This window comes from Schistocerca gregaria, chromosome 10 (assembly GCF_023897955.1).
Source record: "Schistocerca gregaria isolate iqSchGreg1 chromosome 10, iqSchGreg1.2, whole genome shotgun sequence".
NCBI classification, from domain to species: Eukaryota; Metazoa; Arthropoda; class Insecta; order Orthoptera; family Acrididae; genus Schistocerca; species Schistocerca gregaria.
The window spans coordinates 103,261,860-103,287,437 of record NC_064929.1 but is presented as its reverse complement, the minus strand read 5'-3'; the positions used below and the strand labels follow the sequence as shown (position 1 = coordinate 103,287,437).

The 25,578-nt window shown below is 49.1% G+C and overlaps 7 non-coding genes across 7 annotated transcripts; all 7 read right to left on the bottom strand.

Moving 5' to 3' along the window:
- Positions 1 to 2,799: 2,799 nt before the first annotated feature.
- Positions 2,800 to 2,872, bottom strand: Trnat-agu (transfer RNA threonine (anticodon AGU)). The gene has a single exon. It is a non-coding gene; the product is annotated as a tRNA-Thr (tRNA).
- A 3,108-nt stretch (positions 2,873 to 5,980) lies between these two features.
- On the bottom strand, positions 5,981 to 6,053 carry Trnat-agu (transfer RNA threonine (anticodon AGU)). The gene has a single exon. It is a non-coding gene; the product is annotated as a tRNA-Thr (tRNA).
- Positions 6,054 to 10,709: 4,656 nt separating this feature from the next.
- On the bottom strand, positions 10,710 to 10,782 carry Trnat-agu (transfer RNA threonine (anticodon AGU)). The gene has a single exon. It is a non-coding gene; the product is annotated as a tRNA-Thr (tRNA).
- Positions 10,783 to 12,801: 2,019 nt separating this feature from the next.
- Trnaa-ggc (transfer RNA alanine (anticodon GGC)) lies at positions 12,802 to 12,873 on the bottom strand. The gene has a single exon. It is a non-coding gene; the product is annotated as a tRNA-Ala (tRNA).
- A 6,247-nt stretch (positions 12,874 to 19,120) lies between these two features.
- On the bottom strand, positions 19,121 to 19,192 carry Trnaa-ggc (transfer RNA alanine (anticodon GGC)). Its single transcript has one exon. It is a non-coding gene; the product is annotated as a tRNA-Ala (tRNA).
- A 1,476-nt stretch (positions 19,193 to 20,668) lies between these two features.
- Positions 20,669 to 20,740, bottom strand: Trnaa-ggc (transfer RNA alanine (anticodon GGC)). Its single transcript has one exon. It is a non-coding gene; the product is annotated as a tRNA-Ala (tRNA).
- A 4,614-nt stretch (positions 20,741 to 25,354) lies between these two features.
- Trnaa-ggc (transfer RNA alanine (anticodon GGC)) lies at positions 25,355 to 25,426 on the bottom strand. Its single transcript has one exon. It is a non-coding gene; the product is annotated as a tRNA-Ala (tRNA).
- Between the last annotated feature and the right edge of the window lie 152 nt (positions 25,427 to 25,578).

The following is a 25,578-nucleotide window of genomic DNA, read 5'->3' as shown; positions in this document are numbered from 1 at the left end:
TACATCTTGCTCTCCTTACGTCAGTATACATCATATCAGTCTGTGACGCTGGCTTTGCAACATCTTGCGTGCCTTTAGGTTCGCCGCGACCAACACTTACCATGCACTGACCACAAAAAATGGATGCGCCGCGGCTTGAACCGTGGACCTTTCACATGCAAAGCGAACGCTCTACCAACTGAGCTACGCCCCATGCACGACCAAGCTGCGCTATTCCCCATTCTTTGCGACTCAGATGCGCACGGACACGATGGTTGGTTGGTTTGTAGCGGTGAAGGGAGCAGAGTACAAAGGCGCGGACCCGTTCATATACACAAAAGTTCCAAGTAGTTTCGATGCTCTGGTATTACAAATGCAAATTCCGTCTGTTTTTAACGTCTTAAATTGAAAGAGCCGTCACAAATTGCTCCGTTTTCACTCCTTGTCGACAATCATACAGCACCTGAGGTAACAAACACATCTCGAGCCCCATTGTGCACTCCATTATTCATGCCAACTCAGTGCCTCGCTCTTTACTACTGTGTACCAATCTTGTCGTCCAACTGCAAAACACTGGGCCACAACAAGTTTCCGCGTCTCCATTGCAATGCGCATACTACGAAACGTTCCCCAAACTTGGCACTCACCCTCGCAGCCGACTTTTCCGACTTTCCACGACGCACATGCAACGCTCACGCTAGTGACAGCATTATTTATAGTTCGACGTCGCGCCAAAGCGAATGAGCACATTTCGCCTACGGCTTAGGCCGCTCTCCTAGTGTGGCTGCTCGGTGTCTTCAGGCAGCGAGGGTCTGCAAGCTTCCTGTGTTCTCACCTATGTCACCTGTGCTTGCTTGTCAGAGACAGACTATCGCAAAACACACAACTCACTCCATGAATTGATTGCTACGGCATCTGTTATCAGCAGTCACAACTAGCAACACCAGTAGCAGCTGACTGCACGCAAAGAATAGGAATGTGCAGTGGGATTTACGTGAACTCGGCGCAAGGCAGATCTTTCCGACATAGGCTTGAGAATCTTACGGGAACACTTGTACTGTTTCTAAATTAAGTGTAGGCGTGGGAGGAGGGTGCTTCCTGCGCACTAATAACAGCACGCTTGTCAATTGTGGATGCTAATCATTCGCTTGTATCTTCCTAGACACATCTGCTGGTTGTGAATTATTCCTCTTGCATGGCAAGGTGCGCATGTAGGTGTGTTAAAAATTCTGGAGGCACTGGGTATTGATCCCAGTACCTCTCGCATACTAAGCGAGCGCTCTACCATCTGAGCTACGCCCGCCACCCCGAAGACTAATGGTGCTACATACAGCCATATAGACGACACAGACCCTTGCATTCCCATTATTCAGCAGACAAACACTACTCTCTTTGTATCCGTTAGGGTGTCTTTCAGGTTTCGTGCATTCTGTATCGAATCGTAGTTGGCCACAATGAAAGTGGCACGTATAACGTCGAAAATAGAATTCGGACACCGCTCTGAGTAAGACCAACGTGTTGTCCACCCTCTAGACTTCAATGAGGTTAAGCCGCGATACCTAAGACAGATCTGCACTCGATGACACCTCGATAACAGCCGGTCCCCACACTTACATCTTGCTCTCCTTACGTCAGTATACATCATATCAGTCTGTGACGCTGGCTTTGCAACATCTTGCGTGCCTTTAGGTTCGCCGCGACCAACACTTACCATGCACTGACCACAAAAAATGGATGCGCCGCGGCTTGAACCGTGGACCTTTCACATGCAAAGCGAACGCTCTACCAACTGAGCTACGCCCCATGCACGACCAAGCTGCGCTATTCCCCATTCTTTGCGACTCAGATGCGCACGGACACGATGGTTGGTTGGTTTGTAGCGGTGAAGGGAGCAGAGTACAAAGGCGCGGACCCGTTCATATACACAAAAGTTGCAAGTAGTTTCGATGCTCTGGTATTACAAATGCAAATTCCGTCTGTTTTTAACGTCTTAAATTGAAAGAGCCGTCACAAATTGCTCCGTTTTCACTCCTTGTCGACAATCATACAGCACCTGAGGTAACAAACACATCTCGAACCCCATTGTGCACTCCATTATTCATGCCAACTCAGTGCCTCGCTTTTTACTACTGTGTACCAATCTTGTCGTCCAACTGCAAAACACTGGGCCACAACAAGTTTCCGCGTCTCCATTGCAATGCGCATACTACGAAACGTTCCCCAAACTTGGCACTCACCCTCGCAGCCGACTTTTCCGACTTTCCACGACGCTCACGCAACGCTCACGCTAGTGACAGCATTATTTATAGTTCGACGTCGCGCCAAAGCGAATGAGCACATTTCGGCTACGGCTTAGGCCGCCCTCCTAGTGTGGCTGCTCGGTGTCTGCAGGCAGCGAGGGTCTGCAAGCTTCCTGTGTTCGCACCTATGTCACCTGTGCTTGCTTGTCAGAGACAGACTATCGCAAAACACACAACTCACTCCATGAATTGATTGCTACGGCATCTGTTATCAGCAGTCACAACTAGCAACACCAGTAGCAGCTGACTGCACGCAAAGAATAGGAATGTGCAGTGGGATTTACGTGAACTCGGCGCAAGGCAGATCTTTCCGACATAAGCTTGAGAATCTTACGGGAACACTTGTACTGTTTCTAAATTAAGTGTAGGCGTGGGAGGAGGGTGCTTCCTGCGCACTAATAACAGCACGCTTGTCAATTGTGGATGCTAATCATTCGCTTGTATCTTCCTAGACACATCTGCTGGTTGTGAATTATTCCTCTTGCATGGCAAGGTGCGCATGTAGGTGTGTTAAAAATTCTGCAGGCACTGGGTATTGATCCCAGTACCTCTCGCATACTAAGCGAGCGCTCTACCATCTGAGCTACGCCCGCCCCCCCCGAAGACTAATGGTGCTACATACAGCCATATAGACGACACAGAGCCTTGCACTCCCATTATTCAGCAGACAAACACTACTCTCTATGTATCCGTTAGGGTGTCTTTCAGGTTTCGTGCATTCTGTATCGAATCGTAGTTGGCCACAATGAAAGTGGCACTTATAACGTCGAAAATAGAATTCGGACACCGCTCTGAGTAAGACCAACGTGTTGTCCACCCTCTAGACTTCAATGAGGTTAAGCCGCGATACCTAAGACAGATCTGCACTCGATGACACCTCGTTAACAGCCGGTCCCCACACTTACATCTTGCTCTCCTTACGTCAGTATACATCATATCAGTCTGTGACGCTGGCTTTGCAACATCTTGCGTGCCTTTAGGTTCGCCGCGACCAACACTTACCATGCACTGACCACAAAAAATGGATGCGCCGCGGCTTGAACCGTGGACCTTTCACATGCAACGCGAACGCTCTACCAACTGAGCTACGCCCCATGCACTACCAAACTGCGCTATTCCCCATTCTTTGCGACTCAGATGCGCACGGACACGATGGTTGGTTGGTTTGTAGCGGTGAAGGGAGCAGAGTACAAAGGCGCGGACCCGTTCATATACACAAAAGTTCCAAGTAGTTTCGATGCTCTGGTATTACAAATGCAAATTCCGTCTGTTTTTAACGTCTTAAATTGAAAGAGCCGTCATAAATTGCTCCGTTTTCACTCCTTGTCGACAATCATACAGCACCTGAGGTAACAAACACATCTCGAGCCCCATTGTGCACTCCATTATTCATGCCAACTCAGTGCCTCGCTCTTTACTACTGTGTACCAATCTTGTCGTCCAACTGCAAAACACTGGGCCACAACAAGTTTCCGCGTCCCCATTGCAATGCGCATACTACGAAACGTTCCCCAAACTTGGCACTCACCCTCGCAGCCGACTTTTCCGACTTTCCACGACGCTCACGCAACGCTCACGCTAGTGACAGCATTATTTATAGTTCGACGTCGCGCCAAAGCGAATGAGCACATTTCGCCTACGGCTTAGGCCGCCCTCCTAGTGTGGCTGCTCGGTGTCTGCAGGCAGCGAGGGTCTGCAAGCTTCCTGTGTTCGCACCTATGTCACCTGTGTTTGCTTGTCAGAGACAGACTATCGCAAAACATACAACTCACTCCATGAATTGATTGCTACGGCATCTGTTATCAGCAGTCACAACTAGCAACACCAGTAGCAGCTGACTGCACGCAAAGAATAGGAATGTGCAGTGGGATTTACGTGAACTCGGCGCAAGGCAGATCTTTCCGACATAGGCTTGAGAATCTTACGGGAACACTTGTACTGTTTCTAAATTAAGTGTAGGCGTGGGAGGAGGGTGCTTCCTGCGCACTAATAACAGCACGCTTGTCAATTGTGGATGCTAATCATTCGCTTGTATCTTCCTAGACACATCTGCTGGTTGTGAATTATTCCTCTTGCATGGCAAGGTGCGCATGTAGGTGTGTTAAAAATTCTGGAGGCACTGGGTATTGATCCCAGTACCTCTCGCATACTAAGCGAGTGCTCTACCATCTGAGCTACGCCCGCCACCCCGAAGACTAATGGTGCTACATACAGCCATATAGACGACACAGACCCTTGCATTCCCATTATTCAGCAGACAAACACTACTCTCTTTGTATCCGTTAGGGTGTCTTTCAGGTTTCGTGCATTCTGTATCGAATCGTAGTTGGCCACAATGAAAGTGGCACGTATAACGTCGAAAATAGAATTCGGACACCGCTCTGAGTAAGACCAACGTGTTGTCCACCCTCTAGACTTCAATGAGGTTAAGCCGCGATACCTAAGACAGATCTGCACTCGATGACACCTCGATAACAGCCGGTCCCCACACTTACATCTTGCTCTCCTTACGTCAGTATACATCATATCAGTCTGTGACGCTGGCTTTGCAACATCTTGCGTGCCTTTAGGTTCGCCGCGACCAACACTTACCATGCACTGACCACAAAAAATGGATGCGCCGCGGCTTGAACCGTGGACCTTTCACATGCAAAGCGAACGCTCTACCAACTGAGCTACGCCCCATGCACGACCAAGCTGCGCTATTCCCCATTCTTTGCGACTCAGATGCGCACGGACACGATGGTTGGTTGGTTTGTAGCGGTGAAGGGAGCAGAGTACAAAGGCGCGGACCCGTTCATATACACAAAAGTTGCAAGTAGTTTCGATGCTCTGGTATTACAAATGCAAATTCCGTCTGTTTTTAACGTCTTAAATTGAAAGAGCCGTCACAAATTGCTCCGTTTTCACTCCTTGTCGACAATCATACAGCACCTGAGGTAACAAACACATCTCGAACCCCATTGTGCACTCCATTATTCATGCCAACTCAGTGCCTCGCTTTTTACTACTGTGTACCAATCTTGTCGTCCAACTGCAAAACACTGGGCCACAACAAGTTTCCGCGTCTCCATTGCAATGCGCATACTACGAAACGTTCCCCAAACTTGGCACTCACCCTCGCAGCCGACTTTTCCGACTTTCCACGACGCTCACGCAACGCTCACGCTAGTGACAGCATTATTTATAGTTCGACGTCGCGCCAAAGCGAATGAGCACATTTCGGCTACGGCTTAGGCCGCCCTCCTAGTGTGGCTGCTCGGTGTCTGCAGGCAGCGAGGGTCTGCAAGCTTCCTGTGTTCGCACCTATGTCACCTGTGCTTGCTTGTCAGAGACAGACTATCGCAAAACACACAACTCACTCCATGAATTGATTGCTACGGCATCTGTTATCAGCAGTCACAACTAGCAACACCAGTAGCAGCTGACTGCACGCAAAGAATAGGAATGTGCAGTGGGATTTACGTGAACTCGGCGCAAGGCAGATCTTTCCGACATAGGCTTGACAATCTTACGGGAACACTTGTACTGTTTCTAAATTAAGTGTAGGCGTGGGAGGAGGGTGCTTCCTGCGCACTAATAACAGCACGCTTGTCAATTGTGGATGCTAATCATTCGCTTGTATCTTCCTAGACACATCTGCTGGTTGTGAATTATTCCTCTTGCATGGCAAGGTGCGCATGTAGGTGTGTTAAAAATTCTGCAGGCACTGGGTATTGATCCCAGTACCTCTCGCATACTAAGCGAGCGCTCTACCATCTGAGCTACGCCCGCCTCCCCCGAAGACTAATGGTGCTACATACAGCCATATAGACGACACAGAGCCTTGCACTCCCATTATTCAGCAGACAAACACTACTCTCTATGTATCCGTTAGGGTGTCTTTCAGGTTTCGTGCATTCTGTATCGAATCGTAGTTGGCCACAATGAAAGTGGCACTTATAACGTCGAAAATAGAATTCGGACACCGCTCTGAGTAAGACCAACGTGTTGTCCACCCTCTAGACTTCAATGAGGTTAAGCCGCGATACCTAAGACAGATCTGCACTCGATGACACCTCGATAACAGCCGGTCCCCACACTTACATCTTGCTCTCCTTATGTCAGTATACATCATATCAGTCTGTGACGCTGGCTTTGCAACATCTTGCGTGCCTTTAGGTTCGCCGCGACCAACACTTACCATGCACTGACCACAAAAAATGGATGCGGCGCGGCTTGAACCGTGGACCTTTCACATGCAAAGCGAACGCTCTACCAACTGAGCTACGCCCCATGCACTACCAAACTGCGCTATTCCCCATTCTTTGCGACTCAGATGCGCACGGACACGATGGTTGGTTGGTTTGTAGCGGTGAAGGGAGCAGAGTACAAAGGCGCGGACCCGTTCATATACACAAAAGTTCCAAGTAGTTTCGATGCTCTGGTATTACAAATGCAAATTCCGTCTGTTTTTAACGTCTTAAATTGAAAGAGCCGTCATAAATTGCTCCGTTTTCACTCCTTGTCGACAATCATACAGCACCTGAGGTAACAAACACATCTCGAGCCCCATTGTGCACTCCATTATTCATGCCAACTCAGTGCCTCGCTCTTTACTACTGTGTACCAATCTTGTCGTCCAACTGCAAAACACTGGGCCACAACAAGTTTCCGCGTCTCCATTGCAATGCGCATACTACGAAACGTTCCCCAAACTTGGCACTCACCCTCGCAGCCGACTTTTCCGACTTTCCACAACGCTCACGCTAGTGACAGCATTATTTATAGTTCGACGTCGCGCCAAAGCGAATGAGCACATTTCGCCTACGGCTTAGGCCGCTCTCCTAGTGTGGCTGCTCGGTGTCTGCAGGCAGCGAGGGTCTGCAAGCTTCCTGTGTTCGCACCTATGTCACCTGTGCTTGCTTGTCAGAGACAGACTATCGCAAAACATACAACTCACTCCATGAATTGATTGCTACGGCATCTGTTATCAGCAGTCACAACTAGCAACACCAGTAGCAGCTGACTGCACGCAAAGAATAGGAATGTGCAGTGGGATTTACGTGAACTCGGCGCAAGGCAGATCTTTCCGACATAGGCTTGACAATCTTACGGGAACACTTGTACTGTTTCTAAATTAAGTGTAGGTGAGGGAGGAGGGTGCTTCCTGCGCACTAATAACAGCACGCTTGTCAATTGTGGATGCTAATCATTCGCTTGTATCTTCCTAGACACATCTGCTGGTTGTGAATTATGTGTTAAAAATTCTGGAGGCACTGGGTATTGATCCCAGTACCTCTCGCACACTAAGCCAGCGCTCTACCATCTGAGCTACGCCCGCCACCCCGAAGACTAATGGTGCTACATACAGCCATATAGACGACACAGACCCTTGCATTCCCATTATTCAGCAGACAAACACTACTCTCTTTGTATCCGTTAGGGTGTCTTTCAGGTTTCGTGCATTCTGTATCGAATCGTAGTTGGCCACAATGAAAGTGGCACGTATAACGTCGAAAATAGAATTCGGACACCGCTCTGAGTAAGACCAACGTGTTGTCCACCCTCTAGACTTCAATGAGGTTAAGCCGCGATACCTAAGACAGATCTGCACTCGATGACACCTCGATAACAGCCGGTCCCCACACTTACATCTTGCTCTCCTTACGTCAGTATACATCATATCAGTCTGTGACGCTGGCTTTGCAACATCTTGCGTGCCTTTAGGTTCGCCGCGACCAACACTTACCATGCACTGACCACAAAAAATGGATGCGCCGCGGCTTGAACCGTGGACCTTTCACATGCAAAGCGAACGCTCTACCAACTGAGCTACGCCCCATGCACTACCAAACTGCGCTATTCCCCATTCTTTGCGACTCAGATGCGCACGGACACGATGGTTGGTTGGTTTGTAGCGGTGAAGGGAGCAGAGTACAAAGGCGCGGACCCGTTCATATACACAAAAGTTCCAAGTAGTTTCGATGCTCTGGTATTACAAATGCAAATTCCGTCTGTTTTTAACGTCTTAAATTGAAAGAGCCGTCATAAATTGCTCCGTTTTCACTCCTTGTCGACAATCATACAGCACCTGAGGTAACAAACACATCTCGAGCCCCATTGTGCACTCCATTATTCATGCCAACTCAGTGCCTCGCTCTTTACTACTGTGTACCAATCTTGTCGTCCAACTGCAAAACACTGGGCCACAACAAGTTTCCGCGTCCCCATTGCAATGCGCATACTACGAAACGTTCCCCAAACTTGGCACTCACCCTCGCAGCCGACTTTTCCGACTTTCCACGACGCTCACGCAACGCTCACGCTAGTGACAGCATTATTTATAGTTCGACGTCGCGCCAAAGCGAATGAGCACATTTCGCCTACGGCTTAGGCCGCCCTCCTAGTGTGGCTGCTCGGTGTCTGCAGGCAGCGAGGGTCTGCAAGCTTCCTGTGTTCGCACCTATGTCACCTGTGCTTGCTTGTCAGAGACAGACTATCGCAAAACACACAACTCACTCCATGAATTGATTGCTACGGCATCTGTTATCAGCAGTCACAACTAGCAACACCAGTAGCAGCTGACTGCACGCAAAGAATAGGAATGTGCAGTGGGATTTACGTGAACTCGGCGCAAGGCAGATCTTTCCGACATAGGCTTGAGAATCTTACGGGAACACTTGTACTGTTTCTAAATTAAGTGTAGGCGTGGGAGGAGGGTGCTTCCTGCGCACTAATAACAGCACGCTTGTCAATTGTGGATGCTAATCATTCGCTTGTATCTTCCTAGACACATCTGCTGGTTGTGAATTATTCCTCTTGCATGGCAAGGTGCGCATGTAGGTGTGTTAAAAATTCTGGAGGCACTGGGTATTGATCCCAGTACCTCTCGCATACTAAGCGAGTGCTCTACCATCTGAGCTACGCCCGCCACCCCGAAGACTAATGGTGCTACATACAGCCATATAGACGACACAGACCCTTGCATTCCCATTATTCAGCAGACAAACACTACTCTCTTTGTATCCGTTAGGGTGTCTTTCAGGTTTCGTGCATTCTGTATCGAATCGTAGTTGGCCACAATGAAAGTGGCACGTATAACGTCGAAAATAGAATTCGGACACCGCTCTGAGTAAGACCAACGTGTTGTCCACCCTCTAGACTTCAATGAGGTTAAGCCGCGATACCTAAGACAGATCTGCACTCGATGACACCTCGATAACAGCCGGTCCCCACACTTACATCTTGCTCTCCTTACGTCAGTATACATCATATCAGTCTGTGACGCTGGCTTTGCAACATCTTGCGTGCCTTTAGGTTCGCCGCGACCAACACTTACCATGCACTGACCACAAAAAATGGATGCGCCGCGGCTTGAACCGTGGACCTTTCACATGCAAAGCGAACGCTCTACCAACTGAGCTACGCCCCATGCACGACCAAGCTGCGCTATTCCCCATTCTTTGCGACTCAGATGCGCACGGACACGATGGTTGGTTGGTTTGTAGCGGTGAAGGGAGCAGAGTACAAAGGCGCGGACCCGTTCATATACACAAAAGTTGCAAGTAGTTTCGATGCTCTGGTATTACAAATGCAAATTCCGTCTGTTTTTAACGTCTTAAATTGAAAGAGCCGTCACAAATTGCTCCGTTTTCACTCCTTGTCGACAATCATACAGCACCTGAGGTAACAAACACATCTCGAACCCCATTGTGCACTCCATTATTCATGCCAACTCAGTGCCTCGCTTTTTACTACTGTGTACCAATCTTGTCGTCCAACTGCAAAACACTGGGCCACAACAAGTTTCCGCGTCTCCATTGCAATGCGCATACTACGAAACGTTCCCCAAACTTGGCACTCACCCTCGCAGCCGACTTTTCCGACTTTCCACGACGCTCACGCAACGCTCACGCTAGTGACAGCATTATTTATAGTTCGACGTCGCGCCAAAGCGAATGAGCACATTTCGGCTACGGCTTAGGCCGCCCTCCTAGTGTGGCTGCTCGGTGTCTGCAGGCAGCGAGGGTCTGCAAGCTTCCTGTGTTCGCACCTATGTCACCTGTGCTTGCTTGTCAGAGACAGACTATCGCAAAACACACAACTCACTCCATGAATTGATTGCTACGGCATCTGTTATCAGCAGTCACAACTAGCAACACCAGTAGCAGCTGACTGCACGCAAAGAATAGGAATGTGCAGTGGGATTTACGTGAACTCGGCGCAAGGCAGATCTTTCCGACATAGGCTTGACAATCTTACGGGAACACTTGTACTGTTTCTAAATTAAGTGTAGGCGTGGGAGGAGGGTGCTTCCTGCGCACTAATAACAGCACGCTTGTCAATTGTGGATGCTAATCATTCGCTTGTATCTTCCTAGACACATCTGCTGGTTGTGAATTATTCCTCTTGCATGGCAAGGTGCGCATGTAGGTGTGTTAAAAATTCTGCAGGCACTGGGTATTGATCCCAGTACCTCTCGCATACTAAGCGAGCGCTCTACCATCTGAGCTACGCCCGCCTCCCCCGAAGACTAATGGTGCTACATACAGCCATATAGACGACACAGAGCCTTGCACTCCCATTATTCAGCAGACAAACACTACTCTCTATGTATCCGTTAGGGTGTCTTTCAGGTTTCGTGCATTCTGTATCGAATCGTAGTTGGCCACAATGAAAGTGGCACTTATAACGTCGAAAATAGAATTCGGACACCGCTCTGAGTAAGACCAACGTGTTGTCCACCCTCTAGACTTCAATGAGGTTAAGCCGCGATACCTAAGACAGATCTGCACTCGATGACACCTCGATAACAGCCGGTCCCCACACTTACATCTTGCTCTCCTTATGTCAGTATACATCATATCAGTCTGTGACGCTGGCTTTGCTACATCTTGCGTGCCTTTAGGTTCGCCGCGACCAACACTTACCATGCACTGACCACAAAAAATGGATGCGGCGCGGCTTGAACCGTGGACCTTTCACATGCAAAGCGAACGCTCTACCAACTGAGCTACGCCCCATGCGCTACCAAACTGCGCTATTCCCCATTCTTTGCGACTCAGATGCGCACGGACACGATGGTTGGTTGGTTTGTAGCGGTGAAGGGAGCAGAGTACAAAGGCGCGGACCCGTTCATATACACAAAAGTTCCAAGTAGTTTCGATGCTCTGGTATTACAAATGCAAATTCCGTCTGTTTTTAACGTCTTAAATTGAAAGAGCCGTCATAAATTGCTCCGTTTTCACTCCTTGTCGACAATCATACAGCACCTGAGGTAACAAACACATCTCGAGCCCCATTGTGCACTCCATTATTCATGCCAACTCAGTGCCTCGCTCTTTACTACTGTGTACCAATCTTGTCGTCCAACTGCAAAACACTGGGCCACAACAAGTTTCCGCGTCCCCATTGCAATGCGCATACTACGAAACGTTCCCCAAACTTGGCACTCACCCTCGCAGCCGACTTTTCCGACTTTCCACGACGCTCACGCAACGCTCACGCTAGTGACAGCATTATTTATAGTTCGACGTCGCGCCAAAGCGAATGAGCACATTTCGCCTACGGCTTAGGCCGCCCTCCTAGTGTGGCTGCTCGGTGTCTGCAGGCAGCGAGGGTCTGCAAGCTTCCTGTGTTCGCACCTATGTCACCTGTGCTTGCTTGTCAGAGACAGGCTATCGCAAAACACACAACTCACTCCATGAATTGATTGCTACGGCATCTGTTATCAGCAGTCACAACTAGCAACACCAGTAGCAGCTGACTGCACGCAAAGAATAGGAATGTGCAGTGGGATTTACGTGAACTCGGCGCAAGGCAGATCTTTCCGACATAGGCTTGAGAATCTTACGGGAACACTTGTACTGTTTCTAAATTAAGTGTAGGCGTGGGAGGAGGGTGCTTCCTGCGCACTAATAACAGCACGCTTGTCAATTGTGGATGCTAATCATTCGCTTGTATCTTCCTAGACACATCTGCTGGTTGTGAATTATTCCTCTTGCATGGCAAGGTGCGCATGTAGGTGTGTTAAAAATTCTGGAGGCACTGGGTATTGATCCCAGTACCTCTCGCATACTAAGCGAGCCCTCTACCATCTGAGCTACGCCCGCCACCCCGAAGACTAATGGTGCTACATACAGCCATATAGACGACACAGACCCTTGCATTCCCATTATTCAGCAGACAAACACTACTCTCTTTGTATCCGTTAGGGTGTCTTTCAGGTTTCGTGCATTCTGTATCGAATCGTAGTTGGCCACAATGAAAGTGGCACGTATAACGTCGAAAATAGAATTCGGACACCGCTCTGAGTAAGACCAACGTGTTGTCCACCCTCTAGACTTCAATGAGGTTAAGCCGCGATACCTAAGACAGATCTGCACTCGATGACACCTCGATAACAGCCGGTCCCCACACTTACATCTTGCTCTCCTTACGTCAGTATACATCATATCAGTCTGTGACGCTGGCTTTGCAACATCTTGCGTGCCTTTAGGTTCGCCGCGACCAACACTTACCATGCACTGACCAAAAAAAATGGATGCGCCGCGGCTTGAACGCTGGACCTTTCACATGCCAAGCGAACGCTCTACCAACTGAGCTACGCCCCATGCACGACCAAGCTGCGCTATTCCCCATTCTTTGCGACTCAGATGCGCACGGACACGACGGTTGGTTGGTTTGTAGCGGTGAAGGGAGCAGAGTACAAAGGCGCGGACCCGTTCATATACACAAAAGTTGCAAGTAGTTTCGATGCTCTGGTATTACAAATGCAAATTCCGTCTGTTTTTAACGTCTTAAATTGAAAGAGCCGTCACAAATTGCTCCGTTTTCACTCCTTGTCGACAATCATACAGCACCTGAGGTAACAAACACATCTCGAGCCCCATTGTGCACTCCATTATTCATGCCAACTCAGTGCCTCGCTCTTTACTACTGTGTACCAATCTTGTCGTCCAACTGCAAAACACTGGGCCACAACAAGTTTCCGCGTCTCCATTGCAATGCGCATACTACGAAACGTTCCCCAAACTTGGCACTCACCCTCGCAGCCGACTTTTCCGACTTTCCACAACGCTCACGCTAGTGACAGCATTATTTATAGTTCGACGTCGCGCCAAAGCGAATGAGCACATTTCGCCTACGGCTTAGGCCGCTCTCCTAGTGTGGCTGCTCGGTGTCTGCAGGCAGCGAGGGTCTGCAAGCTTCCTGTGTTCGCACCTATGTCACCTGTGCTTGCTTGTCAGAGACAGACTATCGCAAAACATACAACTCACTCCATGAATTGATTGCTACGGCATCTGTTATCAGCAGTCACAACTAGCAACACCAGTAGCAGCTGACTGCACGCAAAGAATAGGAATGTGCAGTGGGATTTACGTGAACTCGGCGCAAGGCAGATCTTTCCGACATAGGCTTGACAATCTTACGGGAACACTTGTACTGTTTCTAAATTAAGTGTAGGTGAGGGAGGAGGGTGCTTCCTGCGCACTAATAACAGCACGCTTGTCAATTGTGGATGCTAATCATTCGCTTGTATCTTCCTAGACACATCTGCTGGTTGTGAATTATGTGTTAAAAATTCTGGAGGCACTGGGTATTGATCCCAGTACCTCTCGCACACTAAGCCAGCGCTCTACCATCTGAGCTACGCCCGCCACCCCGAAGACTAATGGTGCTACATACAGCCATATAGACGACACAGACCCTTGCATTCCCATTATTCAGCAGACAAACACTACTCTCTTTGTATCCGTTAGGGTGTCTTTCAGGTTTCGTGCATTCTGTATCGAATCGTAGTTGGCCACAATGAAAGTGGCACGTATAACGTCGAAAATAGAATTCGGACACCGCTCTGAGTAAGACCAACGTGTTGTCCACCCTCTAGACTTCAATGAGGTTAAGCCGCGATACCTAAGACAGATCTGCACTCGATGACACCTCGATAACAGCCGGTCCCCACACTTACATCTTGCTCTCCTTACGTCAGTATACATCATATCAGTCTGTGACGCTGGCTTTGCAACATCTTGCGTGCCTTTAGGTTCGCCGCGACCAACACTTACCATGCACTGACCACAAAAAATGGATGCGCCGCGGCTTGAACCGTGGACCTTTCACATGCAAAGCGAACGCTCTACCAACTGAGCTACGCCCCATGCACTACCAAACTGCGCTATTCCCCATTCTTTGCGACTCAGATGCGCACGGACACGATGGTTGGTTGGTTTGTAGCGGTGAAGGGAGCAGAGTACAAAGGCGCGGACCCGTTCATATACACAAAAGTTCCAAGTAGTTTCGATGCTCTGGTATTACAAATGCAAATTCCGTCTGTTTTTAACGTCTTAAATTGAAAGAGCCGTCATAAATTGCTCCGTTTTCACTCCTTGTCGACAATCATACAGCACCTGAGGTAACAAACACATCTCGAGCCCCATTGTGCACTCCATTATTCATGCCAACTCAGTGCCTCGCTCTTTACTACTGTGTACCAATCTTGTCGTCCAACTGCAAAACACTGGGCCACAACAAGTTTCCGCGTCCCCATTGCAATGCGCATACTACGAAACGTTCCCCAAACTTGGCACTCACCCTCGCAGCCGACTTTTCCGACTTTCCACGACGCTCACGCAACGCTCACGCTAGTGACAGCATTATTTATAGTTCGACGTCGCGCCAAAGCGAATGAGCACATTTCGCCTACGGCTTAGGCCGCCCTCCTAGTGTGGCTGCTCGGTGTCTGCAGGCAGCGAGGGTCTGCAAGCTTCCTGTGTTCGCACCTATGTCACCTGTGCTTGCTTGTCAGAGACAGACTATCGCAAAACACACAACTCACTCCATGAATTGATTGCTACGGCATCTGTTATCAGCAGTCACAACTAGCAACACCAGTAGCAGCTGACTGCACGCAAAGAATAGGAATGTGCAGTGGGATTTACGTGAACTCGGCGCAAGGCAGATCTTTCCGACATAGGCTTGAGAATCTTACGGGAACACTTGTACTGTTTCTAAATTAAGTGTAGGCGTGGGAGGAGGGTGCTTCCTGCGCACTAATAACAGCACGCTTGTCAATTGTGGATGCTAATCATTCGCTTGTATCTTCCTAGACACATCTGCTGGTTGTGAATTATTCCTCTTGCATGGCAAGGTGCGCATGTAGGTGTGTTAAAAATTCTGGAGGCACTGGGTATTGATCCCAGTACCTCTCGCATACTAAGCGAGTGCTCTACCATCTGAGCTACGCCCGCCACCCCGAAGACTAATGGTGCTACATACAGCCATATAGACGACACAGACCCTTGCATTCCCATTATTCAGCAGACAAACACTACTCTCTTTGTATCCGTTAGGGTGTCTTTCAGGTTTCGTGCATTCTGTATCGAATCGTAGTTGGCCACAATGAAAGTGGCACGTATAACGTCGAAAATAGAATTCGGACACCGCTCTGAGTAAGACCAACGTGTTGTCCACCCTCTAGACTTCAATGAGGTTAAGCCGCGATACCTAAGACAGATCTGCACTCGATGACACCTCGATAACAGCCGGTCCCCACACTTACATCTTGCTCTCCTTACGTCAGTATACATCATATCAGTCTGTGACGCTGGCTTTGCAACATCTTGCGTGCCTTTAGGTTCGCCGCGACCAACACTTACCATGCACTGACCACAAAAAATGGATGCGCCGCGGCTTGAACCGTGGACCTTTCACATGCAAAGCGAACGCTCTACCAACTGAGCTACGCCCCATGCACGACCAAGCTGCGCTATTCCCCATTCTTTGCGACTCAGATGCGCACGGACACGATGGTTGGTTGGTTTGTAGCGGTGAAGGGAGCAGAGTACAAAGGCGCGGACCCGTTCATATACACAAAAGTTGCAAGTAGTTTCGATGCTCTGGTATTACAAATGCAAATTCCGTCTGTTTTTAACGTCTTAAATTGAAAGAGCCGTCACAAATTGCTCCGTTTTCACTCCTTGTCGACAATCATACAGCACCTGAGGTAACAAACACATCTCGAACCCCATTGTGCACTCCATTATTCATGCCAACTCAGTGCCTCGCTTTTTACTACTGTGTACCAATCTTGTCGTCCAACTGCAAAACACTGGGCCACAACAAGTTTCCGCGTCTCCATTGCAATGCGCATACTACGAAACGTTCCCCAAACTTGGCACTCACCCTCGCAGCCGACTTTTCCGACTTTCCACGACGCTCACGCAACGCTCACGCTAGTGACAGCATTATTTATAGTTCGACGTCGCGCCAAAGCGAATGAGCACATTTCGGCTACGGCTTAGGCCGCCCTCCTAGTGTGGCTGCTCGGTGTCTGCAGGCAGCGAGGGTCTGCAAGCTTCCTGTGTTCGCACCTATGTCACCTGTGCTTGCTTGTCAGAGACAGACTATCGCAAAACACACAACTCACTCCATGAATTGATTGCTACGGCATCTGTTATCAGCAGTCACAACTAGCAACACCAGTAGCAGCTGACTGCACGCAAAGAATAGGAATGTGCAGTGGGATTTACGTGAACTCGGCGCAAGGCAGATCTTTCCGACATAGGCTTGACAATCTTACGGGAACACTTGTACTGTTTCTAAATTAAGTGTAGGCGTGGGAGGAGGGTGCTTCCTGCGCACTAATAACAGCACGCTTGTCAATTGTGGATGCTAATCATTCGCTTGTATCTTCCTAGACACATCTGCTGGTTGTGAATTATTCCTCTTGCATGGCAAGGTGCGCATGTAGGTGTGTTAAAAATTCTGCAGGCACTGGGTATTGATCCCATTACCTCTCGCATACTAAGCGAGCGCTCTACCATCTGAGCTACGCCCGCCCCCCCCGAAGACTAATGGTGCTACATACAGCCATATAGACGACACAGAGCCTTGCACTCCCATTATTCAGCAGACAAACACTACTCTCTATGTATCCGTTAGGGTGTCTTTCAGGTTTCGTGCATTCTGTATCGAATCGTAGTTGGCCACAATGAAAGTGGCACTTATAACGTCGAAAATAGAATTCGGACACCGCTCTGAGTAAGACCAACGTGTTGTCCACCCTCTAGACTTCAATGAGGTTAAGCCGCGATACCTAAGACAGATCTGCACTCGATGACACCTCGATAACAGCCGGTCCCCACACTTACATCTTGCTCTCCTTACGTCAGTATACATCATATCAGTCTGTGACGCTGGCTTTGCAACATCTTGCGTGCCTTTAGGTTCGCCGCGACCAACACTTACCATGCACTGACCACAAAAAATGGATGCGCCGCGGCTTGAACCGTGGACCTTTCACATGCAAAGCGAACGCTCTACCAACTGAGCTACGCCCCATGCACTACCAAACTGCGCTATTCCCCATTCTTTGCGACTCAGATGCGCACGGACACGATGGTTGGTTGGTTTGTAGCGGTGAAGGGAGCAGAGTACAAAGGCGCGGACCCGTTCATATACACAAAAGTTCCAAGTAGTTTCGATGCTCTGGTATTACAAATGCAAATTCCGTCTGTTTTTAACGTCTTAAATTGAAAGAGCCGTCATAAATTGCTCCGTTTTCACTCCTTGTCGACAATCATACAGCACCTGAGGTAACAAACACATCTCGAGCCCCATTGTGCACTCCATTATTCATGCCAACTCAGTGCCTCGCTCTTTACTACTGTGTACCAATCTTGTCGTCCAACTGCAAAACACTGGGCCACAACAAGTTTCCGCGTCCCCATTGCAATGCGCATACTACGAAACGTTCCCCAAACTTGGCACTCACCCTCGCAGCCGACTTTTCCGACTTTCCACGACGCTCACGCAACGCTCACGCTAGTGACAGCATTATTTATAGTTCGACGTCGCGCCAAAGCGAATGAGCACATTTCGCCTACGGCTTAGGCCGCCCTCCTAGTGTGGCTGCTCGGTGTCTGCAGGCAGCGAGGGTCTGCAAGCTTCCTGTGTTCGCACCTATGTCACCTGTGCTTGCTTGTCAGAGACAGACTATCGCAAAACACACAACTCACTCCATGAATTGATTGCTACGGCATCTGTTATCAGCAGTCACAACTAGCAACACCAGTAGCAGCTGACTGCACGCAAAGAATAGGAATGTGCAGTGGGATTTACGTGAACTCGGCGCAAGGCAGATCTTTCCGACATAGGCTTGAGAATCTTACGGGAACACTTGTACTGTTTCTAAATTAAGTGTAGGCGTGGGAGGAGGGTGCTTCCTGCGCACTAATAACAGCACGCTTGTCAATTGTGGATGCTAATCATTTGCTTGTATCTTCCTAGACACATCTGCTGGTTGTGAATTATTCCTCTTGCATGGCAAGGTGCGCATGTAGGTGTGTTAAAAATTCTGGAGGCACTGGGTATTGATCCCAGTACCTCTCGCATACTAAGCGAGCGCTCTACCATCTGAGCTACGCCCGCCACCCCGAAGACTAATGGTGCTACATACAGCCATATAGACGACACAGACCCTTGCATTCCCATTATTCAGCAGACAAACACTACTCTCTTTGTATCCGTTAGGGTGTCTTTCAGGTTTCGTGCATTCTGTATCGAATCGTAGTTGGCCACAATGAAAGTGGCACGTATAACGTCGAAAATAGAATTCGGACACCGCTCTGAGTAAGACCAACGTGTTGTCCACCCTCTAGACTTCAATGAGGTTAAGCCGCGATACCTAAGACAGATCTGCACTCGATGACACCTCGATAACAGCCGGTCCCCACACTTACATCTTGCTCTCCTTACGTCAGTATACATCATATCAGTCTGTGACGCTGGCTTTGCAACATCTTGCGTGCCTTTAGGTTCGCCGCGACCAACACTTACCATGCACTGACCACAAAAAATGGATGCGCCGCGGCTTGAACGCTGGACCTTTCACATGCCAAGCGAACGCTCTACCAACTGAGCTACGCCCCATGCACGACCAAGCTGCGCTATTCCCCATTCTTTGCGACTCAGATGCGCACGGACACGACGGTTGGTTGGTTTGTAGCGGTGAAGGGAGCAGAGTACAAAGGCGCGGACCCGTTCATATACACAAAAGTTGCAAGTAGTTTCGATGCTCTGGTATTACAAATGCAAATTCCGTCTGTTTTTAACGTCTTAAATTGAAAGAGCCGTCACAAATTGCTCCGTTTTCACTCCTTGTCGACAATCATACAGCACCTGAGGTAACAAACACATCTCGAGCCCCATTGTGCACTCCATTATTCATGCCAACTCAGTGCCTCGCTCTTTACTACTGTGTACCAATCTTGTCGTCCAACTGCAAAACACTGGGCCACAACAAGTTTCCGCGTCTCCATTGCAATGCGCATACTACGAAACGTTCCCCAAACTTGGCACTCACCCTCGCAGCCGACTTTTCCGACTTTCCACAACGCTCACGCTAGTGACAGCATTATTTATAGTTCGACGTCGCGCCAAAGCGAATGAGCACATTTCGCCTACGGCTTAGGCCGCTCTCCTAGTGTGGCTGCTCGGTGTCTGCAGGCAGCGAGGGTCTGCAAGCTTCCTGTGTTCGCACCTATGTCACCTGTGCTTGCTTGTCAGAGACAGACTATCGCAAAACATACAACTCACTCCATGAATTGATTGCTACGGCATCTGTTATCAGCAGTCACAACTAGCAACACCAGTAGCAGCTGACTGCACGCAAAGAATAGGAATGTGCAGTGGGATTTACGTGAACTCGGCGCAAGGCAGATCTTTCCGACATAGGCTTGACAATCTTACGGGAACACTTGTACTGTTTCTAAATTAAGTGTAGGTGAGGGAGGAGGGTGCTTCCTGCGCACTAATAACAGCACGCTTGTCAATTGTGGATGCTAATCATTCGCTTGTATCTTCCTAGACACATCTGCTGGTTGTGAATTATGTGTTAAAAATTCTGGAGGCACTGGGTATTGATCCCAGTACCTCTCGCACACTAAGCCAGCGCTCTACCATCTGAGCTACGCCCGCCACCCCGAAGACTAATGGTGCTACATACAGCCATATAGACGACACAGACCCTTGCATTCCCATTATTCAGCAGACAAACACTACTCTCTTTGTATCCGTTAGGGTGTCTTTCAGGTTTCGTGCATTCTGTATCGAATCGTAGTTGGCCACAATGAAAGTGGCACGTATAACGTCGAAAATAGAATTCGGACACCGCTCTGAGTAAGACCAACGTGTTGTCCACCCTCTAGACTTCAATGAGGTTAAGCCGCGATACCTAAGACAGATCTGCACTCGATGACACCTCGATAACAGCCGGTCCCCACACTTACATCTTGCTCTCCTTACGTCAGTATACATCATATCAGTCTGTGACGCTGGCTTTGCAACATCTTGCGTGCCTTTAGGTTCGCCGCGACCAACACTTACCATGCACTGACCACAAAAAATGGATGCGCCGCGGCTTGAACGCTGGACCTTTCACATGCCAAGCGAACGCTCTACCAACTGAGCTACGCCCCATGCACGACCAAGCTGCGCTATTCCCCATTCTTTGCGACTCAGATGCGCACGGACACGACGGTTGGTTGGTTTGTAGCGGTGAAGGGAGCAGAGTACAAAGGCGCGGACCCGTTCATATACACAAAAGTTGCAAGTAGTTTCGATGCTCTGGTATTACAAATGCAAATTCCGTCTGTTTTTAACGTCTTAAATTGAAAGAGCCGTCACAAATTGCTCCGTTTTCACTCCTTGTCGACAATCATACAGCACCTGAGGTAACAAACACATCTCGAGCCCCATTGTGCACTCCATTATTCATGCCAACTCAGTGCCTCGCTCTTTACTACTGTGTACCAATCTTGTCGTCCAACTGCAAAACACTGGGCCACAACAAGTTTCCGCGTCTCCATTGCAATGCGCATACTACGAAACGTTCCCCAAACTTGGCACTCACCCTCGCAGCCGACTTTTCCGACTTTCCACAACGCTCACGCTAGTGACAGCATTATTTATAGTTCGACGTCGCGCCAAAGCGAATGAGCACATTTCGCCTACGGCTTAGGCCGCTCTCCTAGTGTGGCTGCTCGGTGTCTGCAGGCAGCGAGGGTCTGCAAGCTTCCTGTGTTCGCACCTATGTCACCTGTGCTTGCTTGTCAGAGACAGACTATCGCAAAACATACAACTCACTCCATGAATTGATTGCTACGGCATCTGTTATCAGCAGTCACAACTAGCAACACCAGTAGCAGCTGACTGCACGCAAAGAATAGGAATGTGCAGTGGGATTTACGTGAACTCGGCGCAAGGCAGATCTTTCCGACATAGGCTTGACAATCTTACGGGAACACTTGTACTGTTTCTAAATTAAGTGTAGGCGAGGGAGGAGGGTGCTTCCTGCGCACTAATAACAGCACGCTTGTCAATTGTGGATGCTAATCATTCGCTTGTATCTTCCTAGACACATCTGCTGGTTGTGAATTATGTGTTAAAAATTCTGGAGGCACTGGGTATTGATCCCAGTACCTCTCGCACACTAAGCCAGCGCTCTACCATCTGAGCAACGCCCGCCCCCCCGAAGACTAATGGTGCTACATACAGCCATATAGACGACACAGACCCTTGCACTCCCATTATTCAGCAGACAAACACTACTCTCTATGTATCCGTTAGGGTGCCTTTCAGGTTTCGTAGTTGGCCACAATGAAAGTGGCACGTATAACGTCGAAAATAGAATTCGGACACCGCTCTGAGTAAGACCAACGTGTTTGTCACCCTCTAGACTTCAATGAGGTTATGCCGCGATACCTAAGACAGATCTGCACTCGATGACACCTCGATAACAGCCGGTCCCCACACTTACATCTTGCTCTCCTTACGTCAGTATACATCATATCAGTCTGTGACGCTGGCTTTGCAACATCTTGCGTGCCTTTAGGTTCGCCGCGACCAACACTTACCATGCACTGACCACAAAAAATGGAGGCGCCGCGGCTTGAACCCTGGACCTTTCACATGCCAAGCGAACGCTCTACCAACTGAGCTACGCCCCACCCACGACCAAACTGCGCTATTCCCCATTCTTTGCGACTCAGATGCGCACGGCACGATGGTTGGAAGGTTTGTAGCGGTGAAGGGAGCAGAGTACAAAGGCGCGGACCCGTTCATATACACAAAAGTTCCAAGTAGTTTCGATGCTCTGGTATTACAAATGCAAATTCCGTCTGTTTTTAACGTCTTAAATTGAAAGAGCCGTCACAAATTGCTCCGTTTTCACTCCTTGTCGACAATCATACAGCACCTGAGGTAACAAACACATCTCGAGCCCCATTGTGCACTCCATTATTCATGCCAACTCAGTGCCTCGCTCTTTACTACTGTGTACCAATCTTGTCGTCAAACTGCAAAACACAGGGCCACAACAAGTTTCCGCGTCTCCGTTGCAATGCGCATACTACGAAACGTTCCCCAAACTTGGCACTCACCCTCGCAGCCGACTTTTCCGACTTTCCAAGACGCTCACGCTAGTGACAGCATTATTTATAGTACGACGTCGCGCCAAAGCGAATGAGCACATTTCGGCTACGGCTTAGGCCGCCCTCCTAGTGTGGCTGCTCGGTGTCTGCAGGCAGCGAGGGTCTGCAAGCTTCCTGTGTTCGCACCTATGTCACCTGTGCTTGCTTGTCAGAGACAGACTATCGCAAAACACACAACTCACTCCATGAATTGATTGCTACGGCATCTGTTATCAGCAGTCACAACTAGCAACACCAGTAGCAGCTGACTGCACGCAAAGAATAGGAATGTGCAGTGGGATTTACGTGAACTCGGCGCAAGGCAGATCTTTCCGACATAGGCTTGAGAATCTTACGGGAACACTTGTACTGTTTCTAAATTAAGTGTAGGCGTGGGAGGAGGGTGCTTCCTGCGCACTAATAACAGCACGCTTGTCAATTGTGGATGCTAATCATTCGCTTGTATCTTCCTAGACACATCTGCTGGTTGTGAATTATTCCTCTTGCATGGCAAGGTGCGCATGTAGGTGTGTTAAAAATTCTGGAGGCACTGGGTATTGATCCCAGTACCTCTCGCATACTAAGCGAGCGCTCTACCATCTGAGCTACGCCCGCCACCCCGAAGACTAATGGTGCTACATACAGCCATATAGACGACATAGACCCTTGCATTCCCATTATTCAGCAGACAAACACTACTCTCTTTGTATCCGTTAGGGTGTCTTTCAGGTTTCGTGCATTCTGTATCGAATCGTAGTTGGCCACAATGAAAGTGGCACGTATAACGTCGAAAATAGAATTCGGACACCGCTCTGAGTAAGACCAACGTGTTGTCCACCCTCTAGACTTCAATGAGGTTAAGCCGCGATACCTAAGACAGATCTGCACTCGATGACACCTCGATAACAGCCGGTCCCCACACTTACATCTTGCTCTCCTTACGTCAGTATACATCATATCAGTCTGTGACGCTGGCTTTGCAACATCTTGCGTGCCTTTAGGTTCGCCGCGACCAACACTTACCATGCACTGACCACAAAAAATGGAGGCGCCGCGGCTTGAACCCTGGACCTTTCACATGCCAAGCGAACGCTCTACCAACTGAGCTACGCCCCATGCACGACCAAGCTGCGCTATTCCCCATTCTTTGCGACTCAGATGCGCACGGACACGACGGTTGGTTGGTTTGTAGCGGTGAAGGGAGCAGAGTACAAAGGCGCGGACCCGTTCATATACACAAAAGTTCCAAGTAGTTTCGATGCTCTGGTATTACAAATGCAAATTCCGTCTGTTTTTAACGTCTTAAATTGAAAGAGCCGTCACAAATTGCTCCGTTTTCACTCCTTGTCGACAATCATACAGCACCTGAGGTAACAAACACATCTCGAGCCCCATTGTGCACTCCATTATTCATGCCAACTCAGTGCCTCGCTCTTTACTACTGTGTACCAATCTTGTCGTCCAACTGCAAAACACTGGGCCACAACAAGTTTCCGCGTCCCCATTGCAATGCGCATACTACGAAACGTTCCCCAAACTTGGCACTCACCCTCGCAGCCGACTTTTCCGACTTTCCACGACGCTCACGCTAGTGACAGCATTATTTATAGTTCGACGTCGCGCCAAAGCGAATGAGCACATTTCGCCTACGGCTTAGGCCGCCCTCCTAGTGTGGCTGCTCGGTGTCTGCAGGCAGCGAGGGTCTGCAAGCTTCCTGTGTTCGCACCTATGTCACCTGTGCTTGCTTGTCAGAGACAGACTATCGCAAAACACACAACTCACTCCATGAATTGATTGCTACGGCATCTGTTATCAGCAGTCACAACTAGCAACACCAGTAGCAGCTGACTGCACGCAAAGAATAGGAATGTGCAGTGGGATTTACGTGAACTCGGCGCAAGGCAGATCTTTCCGACATAGGCTTGAGAATCTTACGGGAACATTTGTACTGTTTCTAAATTAAGTGTAGGCGTGGGAGGAGGGTGCTTCCTGCGCACTAATAACAGCACGCTTGTCAATTGTGGATGCTAATCATTCGCTTGTATCTTCCTAGACACATCTGCTGGTTGTGAATTATTCCTCTTGCATGGCAAGGTGCGCATGTAGGTGTGTTAAAAATTCTGGAGGCACTGGGTATTGATCCCAGTACCTCTCGCATACTAAGCGAGCGCTCTACCATCTGAGCTACGCCCGCCACCCCGAAGACTAATGGTGCTACATACAGCCATATAGACGACACAGACCCTTGCATTCCCATTATTCAGCAGACAAACACTACTCTCTTTGTATCCGTTAGGGTGTCTTTCAGGTTTCGTGCATTCTGTATCGAATCGTAGTTGGCCACAATGAAAGTGGCACGTATAACGTCGAAAATAGAATTCGGACACCGCTCTGAGTAAGACCAACGTGTTGTCCACCCTCTAGACTTCAATGAGGTTAAGCCGCGATACCTAAGACAGATCTGCACTCGATGACACCTCGATAACAGCCGGTCCCCACACTTACATCTTGCTCTCCTTACGTCAGTATACATCATATCAGTCTGTGACGCTGGCTTTGCAACATCTTGCGTGCCTTTAGGTTCGCCGCGACCAACACTTACCATGCACTGACCACAAAAAATGGATGCGCCGCGGCTTGAACGCTGGACCTTTCACATGCCAAGCGAACGCTCTACCAACTGAGCTACGCCCCATGCACGACCAAGCTGCGCTATTCCCCATTCTTTGCGACTCAGATGCGCACGGACACGACGGTTGGTTGGTTTGTAGCGGTGAAGGGAGCAGAGTACAAAGGCGCGGACCCGTTCATATACACAAAAGTTGCAAGTAGTTTCGATGCTCTGG